This window comes from Marmota flaviventris, chromosome 3, assembly GCF_047511675.1.
Source record: "Marmota flaviventris isolate mMarFla1 chromosome 3, mMarFla1.hap1, whole genome shotgun sequence".
NCBI lineage: Eukaryota > Metazoa > Chordata > Mammalia > Rodentia > Sciuridae > Marmota > Marmota flaviventris.
This window is the reverse complement of record NC_092500.1, coordinates 153,861,521-153,876,468: the sequence shown is the minus strand read 5'-3', so window position 1 is coordinate 153,876,468 and position 14,948 is coordinate 153,861,521. Positions and strand designations below refer to the sequence as shown.

Below are 14,948 nucleotides of genomic sequence, written 5' to 3'. Positions count from 1 at the left end.
CTGTCTTTTGGCATAAAAAGGACTATTGTACTGGGTTCCATGCCATTCAATGTTGTTACTGTAGCCATTTCCCTATAGAAAAGAATGTGCTGTAAAGCAAAGACTAGTATCAGATAAGGTGGATTTCTCCTCACAATTTAACCTGCTTTGAGCAGAGGATATATCCAAGGGGTAATGCAGGATGGGCTGGGCCAGATGCCAACACTGTCCCAATTCTCCAGCCTTTCAACAGCCAAGGTCTGTCAATCATTTTGGAGGAGATTTTTGATGTCATCCTTGGCTTTACAGTGTGGGTAAGAAGATGCCATTGCTTAGTTATTGTCACTGGCTGTTGAACTCCAAAAAAAAAAAAAAAAAAATTGCTCCATGGTGTGAGAGAAGAGGCCAGAACATTCAGGCATCTTTCCTGGTTGAGTTGTCCCAGTTCCCTGGAGAAGATGCATTTAGAATGTCACAGCAACTTGTTTTGCTGAAAGAATCCAAGAAAATGCCTTTCTCTGCCTGGACCTGGAATATCCCAGGTATGAGGGAAAGAGTCAAGGCCATCACCTCAAGCTCCATCTCCCTCCCCATCACACCTTTTTTTTTTTGAGGCGGGGCGGGGGGGGGTAGTATGTGTAGGTGGTCCTGACATTTTCAGCTTATTTGGCCTCATTCTTGCCATCCTAAATATTTCATTAAAACTTCCCTGGAATATTAGTATTGTCCGTCTACTTGTATTGATTTTAGCTCTCTGTCATGAGCTTAATTTACAGCACTGGAAATTTAAAGTACATACTAGGAAGAACTTTCTTAGCCTAACATAGTAGAAAGCATAAAGATTTGTTACCCAATAAGTGGAGAGTTTCCTCCTAAAGCTTTTTGGTTAATTATCTGTCTGTCAGCTTCCCACGGTAGTTTAAAAGGCTGTCCTAACAAATAACTAAGAAATATACTTGAAGACCCCCAGAGTATCATTGTGTGATTTAATGCTGGGTTAAAATCTCATCAATCTTTTTCCTGCCTTATGTGGCAACATAAATTTTTGTTCCTATCTGACTACCACTTCAAACTGCAATTGGTCATATTTTCTCATATTACCTGATTAATCCATAACCTGAATTCATAAGGCTACTTGTTTCCATTGAGGAGGTTCTTGAAAAAATACAGCCTGCCAGAAATAATCAAAACAAGAGCCACTGAAAGACCCAGTGGGCTATAGCAGCGTGTTTTCATCCTTGAGTCTAGTTCAAGGGTCAGTGCTGATCAGTTACATTTGCTAAGAAGAGATGTGGGTGTATACCAAGAGTGAAGACCTAGAAGACTGAAGAAAGGCAAAAAAGAAGAGAAATCAACAAACAATAAGGCTTTGCACTGGTAAATAGTTTTGAAAAGAATCTATTTCCCAGGTGGGACAGAATCCAGAAAGAAGTGAAAGATGCACATTGAATTCCGAAGGCAGGTGAAGTATTTGTAATGCAGCTTAATCTAAATGAAGTGATGAAAAGAGAGTGTTTTAGTCAGCTTTGGCGTGGCTGGAAGCAAAACCTGACAAGAACAACTTAAAGGAGGAAAAGTTTATTTGAGACTCATGGTTTCAGAGGTCTCAGTCCACAGAGGGCCACTCCATTGCTCTGGGTGCAAGATGAGGCACCGCGTTAAGGGTAATGATCCAGCAGAGGAAAGCTGCTGGCCTCATGGTAGGGTCAAGAAGCCGAGGGAGAGCGGACAGAGGGGAAAAGGCCGTAGGGAGGATGCACCCTTCCAGGGCACACCCCCCTCACCCACTTCCTCCAACCACACCCCACCTGCCTACAGTTACCACCTAATCAGTCCGTTCAAACTAGGGGGGGAATGATTAGGTTACAGCTCTAATAATCTACTCATTTTTACCTCTGAATATTCCTGCATTAACAAGAGCTTTAGGGGGAATACCTCATATCTAAACCATAACCAAAAGGCTATTTTCTAACTCTATGTTGTAGAAAAACAAGCTATTTCTTAAGAGTGGATTTAAAAATGACTAAAAGTTTAGAATATATTTGGGGAACAACTTAATCTCTGAAAAGTTATCTTTCAAACTGTTCACATGTGTCATTCTTCCCCCTTTTGGATTTTTTTAAGTAAAACTTTTTATTTTAAATTTTATTTAAAAATAATAAAATTTTAGATTAACTGAAACCTTGCCAAAGTCGTAAAAAAAAATAAAAAATAAAAAAGTTCACATACACCTTCACCCAGCTGCTGCTTCTGTTAACATTTCATATTTAACAACCTCAACTGGTCTATTTATCAAGTTAATTCATTAACATTGGTACGATAGTAACTGCTGAACTACAGAGTTCATTCAGAATTTGCCCGTTTTTTCACCAATGTTCCCTTTTCTGTCCCAGAATCCAATCCAGTATATGAGAGGGCTCTTTGATTTCCCATAAACTTTCAGTTGTTAGCCTAGGCAAAGCTCCTAAGTAAATGTGATAGGTCAGTTGCTGTTTTGTAAGAAAGTGAAAAGATGAATGTCGACTCTGGTTCTTTTCTAGTAACTCTGGGAGGAAACCACAGACCTCCAGCAACCAAGCGCAAGCACCCTGTATGGCAAGCAGGGCCACCTATTTCGCACTGGTGCTTGGGATAGTTTCCACCTGCTTCTCTGGGCCCGCCTGACTGACTCTAAGTAAACCATGAAGTGCTTAGGCGGCTTTTGGCTCCAGTAGTTGGAACTCGGTTTGCTCAGGGTATGCCGCAGACCATAAACAGCCCATAAACGGTTGCTCATTTCCCTGACAAATTTAGCCTCAAGACTGCACTTCTCTCCCAAATCATGGCCCTGTTCTGCCCTTCCTTTCCCTTTAATAGCAACACAGCCCATTTAAAATGGGAGATGAGACCACTCTTCCACTCAGAACCTTTCAAATCCTACCACCTCTCTCTATGAAAATCAAAGATCCTAAATGGTTTCACCCCTGTGCCCCCTGCCCCTGACCCCACCACCATCATTTACTCACCCTCGTTTACCCTTCTCTAGCCACACTGGCTTCATTGCCATTCCTCAAACAGGCCAGGCACAATCCCACCTCAGGGCCTTTGCACTGGCTTCTCCCAATACTTAGAATCCCCCAACCCCAGGAATCCTGAGTGTTATTCCATCATTCCTTCAGATCCTGGCTCCGTCTAGTCCCATTCACCTCTCTCCTACTCTGCCCATATGCAGAGCTTAGTGAGCTCTCGCTCTCTCTCTCTCTCACCCCAGGGAGGAGTCTCTGCATCACTCCCCCATTGGCCAGACAAAAATAGACCTCTTTGGAAACCCTGACCAGAAGGACAGTTTTCATAATAAATCTCAGGTAATCGATTCTAATGGACTGTCAGATCTACATCCAAAATATTCACTTCTCTCAACTTAAGGGAAAGAGGAGAAATCCAAAAGCAAAAAAGCCTCTGATCCAGCAATTTCCAACTCTCTCTACCAGCTTTCTACTTATAAGGTAGGCAGAAGAGATGAAAGTCACATCTGAGCCAGGCAGTGGCCCATGCCTTTAATCCCAGCTACTCAGGAGGATCACAAAGTTTGAAACCAGCCTGTGCAACTTAGCAGGACCATGTCTCAAAATAAAACAAAGGGCCAGGGGTAAACCTCCTTGGTAGAGCACTTCCCTACAATGTGCAAGGCCCTGGATTCAATCCCCAGCACTGCCAAAAGGGAAAAAGAATGGGAGTCACATCTGACAGAGAGGCACTCTCCAGAAGGCATCCTATCCTCCAGTGCTTTAGAGTAGTGGGTGTAACTGCGGAGGCAAGAGGGCCCAGAGAGACCAAGTAGGATTTTGAGCCATAGAAATCATACCTCCCTTAGTAGCACTCAGAGAGAAGCAATGTGCTTTTCTGGGATGCTATTTTAGATGAGGTAAGAACAGGTTTAAAGTGGAAAACTCTTCTTAAACTACTCACATATGAAGTGTCTCTTTTTGTGTCAAGACTCTGAATGAAAGAAACTGAATTTCCTATTATTTTTCTCCTTCTTATCCTTTCCCCTTCTTAGAATTCATGAATTTGCTAAAGTCATTTATAGTATTCCTTTATAGTCCAGAAAGAAGAGTTCTACAGAATTCTAAACATTGTGTGTAAGGAGGCAGAATAAAAGATGTAAAACAGACAAAGGTGTCTTTTCTAAACAGTGCCATAAATTCTTTTAAAAGGTGTCTACTTACTGTCCTCAATGTGCCAATCTCAGCACATCCATTTGTCATCTTGCAATTGTGCAAAACTGATTTTAAATCTTTATTTTCAAATTTCATCTCAATACTGAACTAGTTTGGCTGCTTATTTAAATTCCTTTACCAAGATGAATGTCACCCTGAATGGAAGATTGTTCACAAAGACAGTCACCCAAAATAATTTCAGTTTCTCCTCTGGAGCTGTTGCTCTTGACTTCTTTTCACCTGCTTGCTTCCTCTTTCATCTAATGTTCTCACTGTGCACAAAGCTTTTCAAATTCCTCCACATCAGCTTACATGAAAGAAAGTTCAACACTAGGAGGTGCGTTATCCAAAAGACCATCTTACAATGTAATATGGCCTCTTTCAAATTCTGTATGAGCACTACTGATGAGCGATAAAGTTAAAAAGCCAGTACTTTCTGCACAGTGAGCAAAGCTTCCTCACATTCTCCAGGGAGAGCCAAGGCCAGGTTTCCTGAGTTCCCCTGCAACCGGGTCTTGAAACTAGAAAAGCTGCAAAGTGAGATTGTTCTATTGTTCCCTTAGCAACCATGCAGGGAATCATCTCTGCCACCCGAGTGCTATAGATCATCCAACCAGATCTTTAAATTAAGCAGTCATTCAAAGATGATTTGTCATTCTGAGTGTATTAGAGTTGACTTGATCTGTCATTTATTTTCTCAGGCAGAGGCAATGCTGGTAGACTATGCTAATTCATCTCTCTGGAGCTCAACAAAGAAGTTTAGAAAAATGTAAGGACACATAAAGAATTGCATTATCCTTTCAAATTTTGTTATATGTTTTCTGAATTCTCAACAGTTGAGACGGGGTTAAGAAGACAGACTTCAAGTGCCTTACAACAATTTTAGTCCCATATTCCCAGATGAGCAAACTGAACATCTTAGCGCCCCCTTGGTGGGAATTTGACTCAAGTCATAATGGAATCAGAGGTGCTTCAGAGCTAACAAATGTGTTTTTCTTCTTCTATATGGCATATATAAATATGCCAATCAAAACTTTTTATCTTTGCTGTTTATTTTGTTCATTCTTAAAATATGGGTATTTGTATTTGATACATACTTACACACATAAATATATCCTGGCTCAGGTGACAGGAATAAATGAAATTTCAGGAATCATCATGAATTCATGTCAGTATTAAATTTTCTTTATTTTTATTTTTTAGTTATTATTTTAATTGTACAACTTTATGTAATATCATGTGAGGAATGATAAAAGCAATCTTTCCCACAGTATTCTTGCTTATAAAATATACTGGAATTTCTCATACTAAAAAAAAAAGAACAACAAAAATTATTTAATTCATTAATTTAAAACAGGGCAGCCACATAATTTTACTTAATTATTCAGACCAAACAAAACATTTAGAATAACAAAAGGAAAAACAAACATGGATATCATCTTATGTAAAACAGAGAATAAGGAATCCCCAGGTACTTTAGAGTGTAGACTAGTGTGACCTAAACAGCAGACAGCAGATGAGGAATTGGTAAAAAAGAAAAAGAGGAGTGCTGACATTTGTTCAAGGAGAGAACTCAGAAATCAATAACAGATATTTGCCCCTAAAAAAACAGAAGATCCTTTACAGACCAGAAATAAAAACAATCAAACCAATGAAATTCAGATTTCCCCACAGGCTGTAAGTTAAGGACCTCTGCAAACAGACCACAGGAAACCAGTTAGGAGACATGGGAATGTACCCAAGCCATGATGATGCGAACGCTCAAGAACGCTCCTGTTTTGGAAAGACAGAGACTCATCCTGTCCCCTCCTCACACCCACACAATTTTACTTTTTAATCTGCTGAGATGGATCCAAAACGAAACACTGGAGATCCCAGTAGAACTGAAGCTGCCACGAGAAGGAGATAGTGATTGACCTCAGAACATACAGAAAACCAAATACATGTAAAAGTAACAATTCTGTTTTGGAAGGAACCCTAGACCACACAGAGTCAGAGACAGGAAGTTTTTGTAAGACAGGCTGAGTCCTTAGAGATGGGAGACAAGTCTAGATAAAAAGGGCCTATTTTTTAAAAAGTTCACAACAGAGAAGAGAGCCCTACACAGAAACTTTCTTCTAATAGTCCAATTAACTACCTCATTTATATATGGAAAGTATAAGCAGTTTATGATAAAAAAAAAAACCCATCTAGAAAAACAAGGATAAAAATGAAACAAATATAGTTCCAACAGACAATGAAAATATGGTGCAAATGTAACCACAGAGAAAGTAAAGACTTCAGTGAAGGTGAATTTCAAAATAAACTTAAAGAATCTTAGAAACAATCAAAGCTTGAAAGAACCATATTAATCAGAGTTAGAACAGCTCAGAAATGAGATGACTAGAATAGAAACACGACTTTATGGAAAGAGAACTGAGAAAACTCAGGCCTGAACCACAAAAGAATGAAAATCATTTCAGAAATGAAGACTAAATTAGAATAAACAAAAGAGCCAAGAAAGACCATGGAAAATAAAGTAAGAATAATTGAGGGTCAAAGGGAAAAGTGTACAAGTAAAAAGGAAAAAATCATCAAAAGATTAACACATTCCACATAGAATTCCCAAAAAGAAAGCACCTTTAAAAAAAACAAATATTAAATCCTATAATTCAAGTAAACATAAAAATAAAGGATTTGAATCCATGTACACTTTAAGAGGAACATATCTGGGAAATTGTTTTTTCCCTATGCTGGGAATCAAACCCAAGACTTCATGCTTGCCAGGCAAGTACTTTACCAATGAGCTATGCCAGCCCCACAGCCCTGATTGTGTTTTAAATAAAGTGGGGGGAAATGAACATTCAAGTAAAAAATAAATAAATTACAGATGGGCATGGCAGCATATACCTATAATCCCAGCAATTTAGGAGGCTGAAGTAGGAGGATCACAAGTTCAAGGCTAGCCTCAGCATCTTAGTGGAGCCATAAGCAACTTCATGAGACACTCTCTTAAAAGAAAAAATAAAGAGTTGGGAGTGTGGCTCAGTGGTAAAGTGCCTCTGGGACAATTTATGGCATAATTCCTATACCAGAAAAAAAAATTAGACTTTGAAGCTCATTTTTTTACCAGAAAGCATTAGAACAGTATTGTAAAGATGCTCAAGAAAATAAAATAAAAGGGGCTGGGTTGTAGCTCAGTGGTGGAGCACTTGTCTCACACATGTGAGGCACTGAGTTTGATCCTCAACACAGCATAAAAATAAATAAAATCAATAAAGTAAAGATATTTTGTCCATCTTTTAAAAAAATCTTTTAAAAAATAAAATAGGAGCCAAGGATTTTATACCCAGTCAAACTATCCTTTAAGCATGAAGGCCATCAAAATACAGTTATAAACATTCAAGTACTTAGGTTTTGTTTTACGAAAAGCTTTTGTGAGGAATATACTAGAGAATGAACATCAGAAAACCATGATCTGTTTGCAGAAGCTTGGCAGAGGTTTATACAGAAGCTGGCTGTAAGGACAGAAGTATATACAAATTACATATGGTCTGACAATGTAGAAATAATACAAGTAACCAATGGGAAAGGCAAGTAGAAATAGATTTGCTGATTATCCATGAGCATCGATCAGAAATAAAAGAATATCACGTCTAGCCACTGGGGGAGAGGGAAGAAAAGGGGGTGGGAGTATAGCTAATTTGGGTATTGCTTGGAGAAGGGTACAGTTAGGCTTTACCTAAAATAATGACTCTTTAGATATTATATAGAATACTAGTGTGAAAGTTGCCAGTCGAACAAAACACAATCCATACTAAATACCAAAGATTGGAAACAGAAAACAGACCATATGATGAAAGACTTTCTAGATAATAGTAGATATATTATAAATCAATGTCAGAACTGAAATAGAACATGTAAGTGAATCTATTGAAAGAAAAAAATTTGGACTATCTAATACTACAAAGCAAATCTAACTCTCTGCTATCAATGCGAGACATAACAAAATCAAAATCATACAAAAAGATTAAAAATGAAAGAATAAAAATATCAGGCAAGTTCAAATAAGACAGCAGAGTTTGAGATCTTCAGATCAAAGAAAGAAGGACTCTAAATGGGTGGGTGGACTAAAACAAAATATGTTAAATTTTAAAGAGGTCAAACAAGACATTAAAATACCAAAAACAACAATCCACTGAAAAAAACACATTCCTAACAGCAGAAACTATTGGAAAGGCAAAGAGAAAGGGAAATACACCAGAAAAGGACACCTTAGCACACCTCTCTCAGTCCATGACTGAAGAGGTAGAACAAAACTAATAAGGATCCATAGAACCTGAACCATTAATCAATGATGTGGGTCTGATTTGCATTTCTAATACTTAAATACTTTTTGAATTTGCCTTCTTTCAAGTGCCCATATTTAAAAGCATGTTACTTATTGTTACAAACAAGAATTTGAGCATATATAAAAAGAGATACAAACCTACAATTGAAGAAATAAATACCCTATAATCTTGAATCTGAACTGGAAATTTCAGTATCAACTTATGATGATTTTTTCAAGAAAAATACCACGTTTGTAGCTTTGTCCACTGAAAATTTCTTTTAAGATGTTTTTTTCAATCTAATTTCAGTGAACACACCTAATTTCCTGTTGTGATCTCTAAATGAAATTCCTTACTAAACAAAACTAATTTTATTGAAGAAATGTTTAATTCCAGAGGTGGGACAGAAAATGTACAAGGTGGGTGGGGATATTTTGTTACTGTAAAAGGCAGAGAGGGAAGGAAGCCATCAAAAGGTCAAATGGATTATGTCAAAGGACAGAAAAATCAGCCAGAAGTGGATCTCCTTGTTATAGAAGAGACAGTATGAACATCAAAAGAAGTGACTTAGTTACTTAACAAGTATTGACTGTACAAAAAGCTGTAAAGGAATAATGAAACTTTTTTCAAAGAGGATAGGAGAGATAAACAGACCAAATAAAACTCATTGGTCACCACTGGCAGTTGCTAGGACACTGAATCACAACTCTGAAAAGAAATATTTACAGGGGAATCAAGCATTTGTCTTGCTTTTCTGGTAATAAATTCAAAAGAAAGAGAAATTAACATTTTGCAATTCATCTAATGCAATAACTGAATCGAGCAATGATCATCACTGAATAGTAAGGTTGTTAGACAAAATGTTAATGACAAAATTCATAATAAAATTATCAAGCAGAAAATCACCTACACCCACTGATTAATTTTTGCATTGCTGAAAGATATATATATATTCTGACATACAAAATAATGTGAGGGACTTTACACAGCCAGAAAATCAAGAATCATTTCTCTGAAATATTCTTTAAAAAAAAAAACTGACACTGAATTAAATCAAGCCTTTAGCTCTAACTTTAGTGTTCAGGAAATTCAGGAGTAGAGCAATATTCAAATAGCACCTCAAGCTAAATCTAGATGGTAGCAACCCAATTTCTTCCATCAGTCCATGGCAGAGAGAAAAACAGGGAGGAGGAACTCTTCTAGCTTACAGGACACTCACAAGGCTCAAATATAATAAAATGAAACTCATCTGAATCATGAATAGAATAAACTAACCAAAACAGACATGTGGAGACTAGCAAGGCAATGTGAATGTGGACCAGATACTAAAGGATATTAAGCAATTGCTAATTTGTGGATGTTTTCTCCCTATTTTTCTTTCACTGTCACTCTCTCTCTCACACTCATTTGGAGAAGTTTATTGAAGCTTTAAGATGAAAGGACATGTGATGTTTATGTTTAAAATTCTCCAGCAAAACAGGAGGAGATTGGGAAATGAGCAGATGAAAACGTATGGTAAAATGCTGATGGTTTACAAAGTTCAGTGATTGCCTCATAGAAATTTTCATAATGAAAATATTCCAAATGCATTGCCTTTGAAGGTATATGTGAACATAATATCTATAGGAAAAGAGTAAGCATAAGTATGTTTTGGGTGATGTTTTGGTAGCTAAACACCAGCATTTTTATTTTACTTGTACCCCAAGACTAAAATCATTTTTCTGTATAGAAATACACATTATATATTATTGTGTTTGAGACAATGCCTTAATAATATAACATTTTACTCAAAGTTTTTATTAAGGATATTTATTAGCCCAATCTTAGAACTTAGAACCCGTATGGAATACATGATTCAAGTTGTTGAATAATGTATAAGCAGATGGCCTATTATTATCTGCCAAAATATCACACGTGTATGCGCATCTCTCTCTCTCTCTCTCTTTCTCAAGATTGAAACACTGATTACTAATCTATAGAACTTTTTATTCGTAATTAAAATAACTTTTGAAATCATACTACAATTAGTAAAATTTATGGAATGATTCATGTTTTCAAAATGCTTACTGGAAACAGTTTAACAAACATTCATGAAATGTATGGCATTGTTATTCATTATTTCTACATAGCAATAAAGGCCACACAGAGAAAAGAGACATTAGAAAAGAATCACTATCAAACCATATTCAGGGAAGATTCTAATTACCACAACCAAAATTACTATGTAGCAATCTACATAGTCTGAGTTAATCATTTAGAAGGTCAAAGTAATCAGTCGATTTTACACTATAAAGAAATAATCCTATTTAGGGTAAGTGAAATAGCCAAAAATATTTAAAACCCTAAAACTCGGGGCTGGGGATGTGGCTCAAGCGGTAACGCGCTCGCCTGGCATGCGTGCGGCCCGGGTTCGATCCTCAGCACCACATACAAACAAAGATGTTGTGTCCGCAGAAAACTGAAAAATAAATATTAAAAATTCTCTCTCTCTCTCTCTCTCTCTCTCTCTCTCTCTCTCTCTCTCTCTCTCTTTAAAAATAATAAAAATAAATTTAAAAAAAAAAAACCTAAAACTCAGAGGCCACATACCTGCAAAAGATAAGCAGGTGCCCAAGTCAAGGCTTCTCAAATTATCATGAGCTTATCTCTGCAGGGGAACTCATCCATGTGCCCAGGCATCCACAGAGCTACAGGAAAGCACCTATCTCCCCAAAACATCAGCTTTACTGAGAACTTTGTAGACACATAACATCATATGTTACAGAATAGAATGTACACAGTATAATATTTTTAAATAAAATGAACACTTCAAAAAAATATTGTACTTCATTTTGAGTTTGCTGACTCCCCAGACAAGGGTTCACCTTCTCTGTTGTCAGCCTGGTCCACATGGGAAGGGTTGAGAGACATCAATCAGCCTATGGAAAAGGCTGGTTGTGTTAAACTCTCTCCTCCTTGAAGATCCAGAAACTCGTTCTTTCCTAGTCCTCACAATGATCAGACCCTAAGACTGACTCCCCCCAGATGAACTGCACAATGCCGAGATCAACACCAAAATGTCCATTATTCATAGACAATGAAAACTACAGCTTCCACAAAACTCAGAAATCCACAGGTGAACAATCAGTGCTTTTCATTCTCTGACAACTACATAGGCTTCAAATATTCACTGGAAACTTCTGTGTTGATATTGCTTGAAAATATTCTCTCCATGTGAGTAGACCATGTAGGAGTCAAAGAGTTATCTGATGAACACAGAATCAATAAAGATGAAGAGAATGCTTAATGGTATCTGGATGCCAATGGGTTTGGAAATCCGTTGCCTTTAGCCTCAAATTTTCTTTTTTTTTAGCCTAAAATTTTCATCTCCACCCTAAGGATAACACGGCCATTGAGGCTGGGACCATTTGCAGTAGCTGGTTACCGGGGGCAGCAAGCATGTCAATGGCACTGCCAGCTTTTCCTTCACAGTCTTTCCATTACTGAACGTGGTTCTTTTCTAAGCTAAGCTCTTAGGTAAATCTTGGTGAAGTTTTTCTGGCCATCCTGTCTCCTTCAGGTGACCTTACACAACTACTAACTCACCTATCCAGGTTCATTTTTATTCTTTTATTTTTTTCACTCAGGAAATATTAATGGGCCCGGCACTAATCACAAAGGTTGAATGGTGAGCGCCTCGGACATTGTTCTTGCTCTCATGTAGCTTAAGAACTAGTGAGATCTAATGAGGGTGAGCTGTTTTCATCATTTTGATGGACAGACACCTCACTCACAGGATACCGATTAAATCCGAGAGTTCTTGAAATCCTCTTTAATGTGCATAATGACTTCTGATCAGACTGCGTCTCCACAATCACAGCATGGCAGGCGTGACAGAATTGGAACATGCTGTTCTTCAATAGTCCCAGCCTGTGCACTCTGAACAAAGAGCAAATCCATAATTCATGCCTTTCTATTAATAGGCTACCTGATATAAGTGCATAAAAATGAGCATATAAAATGCCATTTTATAACTCCCAAATTAACATTTGAGATAATTAGCAAAGTGCTAAATATCCATTAACTTTCCTCATTCTTTGTTTCTACAAACATGAATTGATCACACTTTGCAACACATAATGTGCATTGTACAATGTTGGGTAAATGCAAGGGTAAAAAAGAAATGACCAGCTTTCTCAGTTCCTCACAGGTCAGTATACATGCTCAGTTCTACTGATTTTCTAGGCACTTGTTTCTTCAAAGTCTAGCTCCAATGCTTACGGGATATGTTAGAATCAGACAAGTTATTTTAATCTTTCTCAGTTTTTCTCAGCAGTAAAATGAGAATGAAAGTCCTTATATTGTAGAGGTTGTTGGGAGTTAACTATACTATTATGTAAAGTTCTTATCTCCACATCTGGCGCATGACAAATAATCATCAGAAGTCACCTGTTAGTACTGGTAGTCATAGTGGCACTGATAACAATGATACAGTAGTAATAGTAATTTGCACTTTCAAAGTAATGGCTAACATAACTGGAATGTGATTTTTGTAAGTCTCTAGCCAGCTCTCAAAGTCAAAAGATTGCAGAATTTACCCCAAGAATCACATATGTCATAGACCTTGATAATGAAAATTTAAAAGACCCAATGCCTAAAAGAAATTCCTTCCATGCCAAAGTAAAAGACATGGAAGTAAAAATATTCTCTTTTGAAGGAGAAAAAAAAAACCTCTTTTTTCCCTTCCTTAAAAGGTCCGATTTTCCAGAGCATGTTCTGAATAAAAGTTGTAAGCTAAGTAAAGAAACTGAATGTGCAAGTAAAAATTGTTTCCAATATTGTATGATTTAGTGGTGACCTTCTGAGTGAGCAGATAAAGGGAGGTGTTCCAGTTCTTATCTAGTCTACACCTCAGTCAAACTGAACAGGGTGAAATCAAGGTGGCACATGCTTATAATCCACATGCTATGTGGGACCCTGAGGCAGGAAAATCACAAATTCAAGGCAAGCGTCAGCAACTAATCGAGACCATGTCTCAAAAAATAAAATAAAAAGGACTGGGAATGTATGATAGAGCGTCCCTGAGTTCAATCCCCAGTACCTTAAAAAAAAAAAAAAATGATAGTCCTCCATTGATACAATAGTCCTCTACTTTTCCTCCTCATCCTCCCTACCATCTGCACCCCCACAAATGAATTATAAAATTGCTCAATGAAGTTAAAAGCAGACTGGATTTGCATCTTGCAGCTTATTCAAACATTTCTCTGGCTTTAGGGACCCTTTGAACTCACAATGCTGGTGATACAACTGGGAAGTTTGGCTGTGACTACTTGAGCCGTCCATTGAGAAAACAATCTTGATTAGTTCCTATATGAGATAGTATGGACTGAAAGGGACCAAACCTCAAATAAACCAGGATTAAAGAGGTAAAATGAAAATGCTCACCACCTTCGGCAGCAACTGGATCGGATCTTCTCCTCTAGCAATCCCAGTCCCTTGGGGGATTTCCAGACAGTTCCCTCTCCTAGGACAATCACGTACCATCACAGAGAAATAGATATTTTACACCTTTGCAACTTTTCTTCTTATGTGTAAAATGGCGGTGAAACACCTCATGGGTGTGAGCTATATATAATCAGTTCTAAATACACAGAAAAATTTTTTTTTTATTCAGAGGCCATATGGAGCACAATTCTCTTCTAATGTTCACCCTACAGCAAAGGAATTCATTCCTGCTTTATATGAGCCGCCACTCTCCTCCAGTCCCCACAGCTTGGCACCTTCCCTTTTTTGGGTTTATAGAATACAAAAGCCACTCTACCAATCAAAGCACTGCATGATATTTTTGTACTGTGGCAAAATACATATAACATGAAAGTTTCCATTTTAACCAGTGGCATACCAACTCAGTGGCAGTAAGTACGTCCACATTGCTGTGCATGCTATCTCCAGAACTTTTCATCATTTCAAACTGAAACTGTATCCATCTTTATTAGTCAACTCCAGCTGCCATAGATTGAGTGACTTGAACAACAAATTTATTTTCTCATAGTTCTGGAGGATAGAAGTCTGAGATCAGGGTGCCAACATGATTGGGTTCTGAGGAGAACTCTCTTCCTGGCTTGGGGACTGCCTCCTTCTCTCTGCTGCTCACATGGTTCTGAGTATATTGGGATGGTTGGGGGACATCTCCTTGCCTTTCTCTTCTTATAAGGCCACCAGTCTTACTGGATTGGGGGTCAAACACTTAGGACTTCGTTTTGCCTTAATTACCTCCTAAAAGTCCTATCTTCAAATACAATTAGATAGAGGATTAATCCTTCATCATACAAATTGGGGGAAAAGAGGACAAAATTCAGTTCATTGCACCATTAAACAATAACTTCTCATCTCCCGTCCTCCATCCCCTGGTAAACCTTTGTTTCTACCAATTCAACTTTGCCAAGCACCTCATATAAGTCGAATCATGCAATCCATTTTC

At 37.7% G+C, this 14,948-nt stretch overlaps 1 protein-coding gene across 1 annotated transcript in view; it reads left to right on the top strand.

The window, feature by feature from the left end:
* Galntl6 (polypeptide N-acetylgalactosaminyltransferase like 6) overlaps nucleotides 1-14,948 on the top strand; it is a 1,116,183-nt gene that overhangs the window by 1,054,174 nt on the left and 47,061 nt on the right. The window lies entirely within an intron of this gene.